This window comes from Arachis stenosperma, chromosome 6 (assembly GCF_014773155.1).
Source record: "Arachis stenosperma cultivar V10309 chromosome 6, arast.V10309.gnm1.PFL2, whole genome shotgun sequence".
NCBI lineage: Eukaryota > Viridiplantae > Streptophyta > Magnoliopsida > Fabales > Fabaceae > Arachis > Arachis stenosperma.
In genome coordinates, this window is record NC_080382.1 from 81,380,219 (window position 1) to 81,384,230 (window position 4,012).

A 4,012-nucleotide genomic window follows, 5' to 3' on the forward strand; every position below is an offset into this window, starting at 1 on the left:
GGAAAGGCCAACCTTGTGCTATCTTTGGGGCTTTTCAGCACCCTATTGATATTATTGGCAATTATCTCTCCAACATTGATGTTCTCCCCCTTCATGATGCTATAGATAAGCACTGCCCTCTCCAATGTTACCTCTGAAGTGTTGGATGTGGGATTGAAGGATCTCCTCACAAAGTCCAGCCATCCTCTAGCCTGGGAGCTCAAATCTCTTCTACTCAGTTGATTGGGTCTTCGATCCTTGTAATTGATCCATTGCACATTAAGAACACAGATTTCATTGAGAATCTCTTCAAATCCTGGGTCTGGTTGCTTCACCCTCTCTTTATAACTCCTGGTGGAATTAGGGGGTCTCACCATCTGCATTCTATCTATGTTAGAGGGACTATAGTCAATAGCTTTCCCCCTCACATAGCTTAGATAGCCATAAAGTTTTCCAGGTTGTAGCATGGCATTAGCATAAAACTCCCTAACCAGACTTTCCACCACCTTTTTTGGTGGGTTTCACAAGATAGCCCATCCTTTGTTGTTGATTTCTCTATTGATCTCTGGATGTTCATTCCTTCCAAGTTAGAAGCCCACCTCCAAAATGATTTGCCTCTCACTCACCCAACCATAAAATTAGTTTTGGTTGAATGATGAGAGAAACTTGTATTCATTGAAGCTTGAGGATCCGGAGGTAGTTTCTTTGGTCTTTCTTTTCTTTGATGAGGAAGCTCTTGGTGATGCCATTGAAGTGAGAAAAGAGGATTTGAAGGGTTGAAGAAAGGTTGAAGAAAGAAGCAAAGAAGGAGAGCAAAACAAGGGTTTGCTCCAACACCAAACTTAGGACTTGATTGTCCCAATCAAGAGAAGGAGAATAAGTAAGGAAAAGAAAGAAAGGAAGGAGTGCAAAGGGTTGTTTTGGTTGTGAAGTTGGGTTTTGAAGTATGGGGAAAAGTGGAAAGGTGAGTAGCTTTTATAGGGCTGAGAAAGAGAATCTGAAAGGTGGGAAGTAAAAAGAATTCAATGTTTTCCCACTTGGGAGTGGCGCCTAGCGTGGGAAGAGGCGCCAACCCCTACCCTTTTGGCTTTCTTCAGGTGTTTGAGTTCCAAAGTGCAAGTATACTTTGACTCCTTGACTCAATGAATTATCAATCATGTGGGCCCCACCTTTCCTGAAAATTCAATCCGAAAACCTCCGTTAGTAATGATAAGAAATTGCTTCACATTCCCTCAATTAAAATGCAATTAAAATGAAATTGATGAGTGTCCCTTGGGACACCAAACTTAAATCCACTACATATGGTAGATTGGTTTCATCATTGGACTTTAATGTGTACATAATGGGTGGAATAAATTTAATTCATTCACACTCTTCCACTTCCATCTCCTTCATACACAATAAAGTAGCCTTTTATGCACCCACCAATTTACTAAATGCTTTCAAACTTAAACCATGTTAGGGTTTGTTCATACTCCAGTTCGAGCTATCCGACCCGGGCTGAGTCGACCGACCTCTTCAGGTCAGAACTACCCGAACTTTTCTCAAAAGAGTTCGGCCAAAACCGCTACAGAGGCCTAAGAGGGCCCAAATGGAGGAACACGACCCAAATCTAAAGGCAGCCCAAGCCTAGAAGGATAAGGGCGGTTCCCCCTAAAGATAAGATGACTTCACTCAAAGATAAGATAAGATAACAATCTTATCTCCAGAAAGGTCACTCCATACCATTATAAATACACTGGAGCACCCAGGTAAACTCATACTCCGATTCTACAAAAAACCTGCTTAATACCCTTGCTAACTTAATCATCGGAGTCCCTTGCAGGTACCCCCACCCTCCGGTGACAAAGGATCAGCACCACCACCAAGTCCAACAAGTCAGACACGGCGGCTCCGGCCACCATCATCAAGTCGAACACAATAGCTCCGACCCGTACAAAAGATCTCGTCTGAGATCGACCTACAGTTTCAGGTAACCCTCAAAACATTGGTGACGTTGCAGGAACCTGGAAGTCATCCCATCATCATGGCAGACAACCTTGACAACGACCACAACTCAGAAGGATGCAGACACTACACCAAAGAAAACATCTCAACCAAACAGAGACAAGAACTCACCAAACACACAAATCCTGGAGGCGCTTCAAGCTCAACAAGATCGTCTCAAACAACTCGAAAAAGAGGCTGAGCACCAACAAAAAGTCAAGAAGGACCTTCGAAGGGAAACTAGGTGACGTAAAGAGTTGGAAGAAAAACTCCTAAAGCTCGAAGCAGATCTAAAGGCCAAAACCACTCGATCCAATCACGAGGATAATCCCTACAAGGATCAAGACCCATTCACCAGAGAAATTATGAAAGCCAAAGTCCCAAAAGACTTCAAGCTTCCCGACATGACCCCATATGATGGCACATCAGATCCAAGTCATCATCTCAGTAATTTGAGAAGCAAAATGTATCTCACCGATGCCTCGGATGCAATTCGGTGCAAAGCCTTCCCAACTACCTTAACCAAGACGGCAATTAAGTGGTTCGACAGCCTGCTAGTGCACGAAATTATGATCATTAACAATGGCACCAAAGACTTGGAGCTCTCAAACGTGAATTATACTTTGTCACAACTTCGCACAACTAACCAGCAAGTGCACTGGGTCGTCCAAGTAATACCTTACGTGAGTAAGGGTTGATCCCACGGAGATTGTTGGTATGAAGCAAGCTATGGTCATCTTGTAAATCTCAGTTAGGCGCATTCAAATGGTTATAATGGTTTTTGAATATAAAGATAAATAAGGCACAAAATAGAGATAGAGATACTTATGTAATTCATAGGTAAGAATTTCAGATAAGTGCATAGAGATGCTTTGTTCCTGTTGAATCTCTGCTTTCCTACTGCCTTCATCCAATCCTTCATACTCCTTTCTATGGCAAGCTGTATGTAGGGCGTCACCGTTGTCAATGGCTACTTCCCATCCTCTCAGTGAAAATGGTCCAAATGCCCTGTCACAGCACGGCCAATCATCTGTCGGTTCTCGATCATGTTGGAATAGAATCCAGTGATTTTTTGCGTCTGTCTCTACACCCAACACTCACGAGTTTGAAGCTCGTCACAGTCATCCCATCTCAGATCCTACTCAGAATACCACAGACAAGGTTTAGACTTTCCGGATCTTAGGAATGGCCGCCAATAATTCTAGCTTATACCACGAAGACTCGAGGAATGATGATGAGTGTCACGCGCTCGATCTAAGGTAGAACGAAAGTGGTTGTCAGGCACGCATTCATAGGTGAGAATGATAATGAGTGTCACGGATCATCACATTCATCATGTTGAAGTTCAGCGAATATCTTAGAATAAGAATAAGCTAAATTGAATAGAAGCACAATAGTAATTGCATTAATACTCGAGGAACAGCAGAGCTCCACACCATAATCTATGGTGTGTAGAAACTCCACCGTTGAAAATACAAAAGAACAAGGTTCAGGCATGGCCGAATGGCCAGCCTCCAAAACGTGATCAAAGGATCAAAAGATAATCCAGAGATCTCTAATACAATAGTAAAAAGTTCTATTTATACTAAACTAGTTACTAGGGTTTACAGAAATAAGTCTTAGTGCAGAAATCCACTTTTGAGGCCCACTTTGGTGTGTGCTTGGGCTGAGCTTAATCTTTACACGTGCAGAGGCTTCTCTTGGGGTTAAACGCCAAGTTGTAACGTGTTTTTGGCGTTTCACTCTGGTTTGTGATGTGTTTCTGGCGTTTTACTCCAGAATGCAGCATGGAGCTGGCGTTGAACGCCAGTTTGCGTCGCCTAAACTCGAATAAAGTATAGACTATTATATATTTCTGGAAAGCCCTGGATGTCTACTTTCCAACGCAATTGAGAGCGCACCATTTAGAGTTTTGTAGCTCCAGAAAATTTATTTCGAGTACAGGAAGGTCAGAATCCAACAGCATCAGCAGTCCTTTGTCAGCCTCTTATCAGATTTTTGCTCAGGTCCCTCAATTTCAGCCAGAAAATACCTGAAATCATAGAAA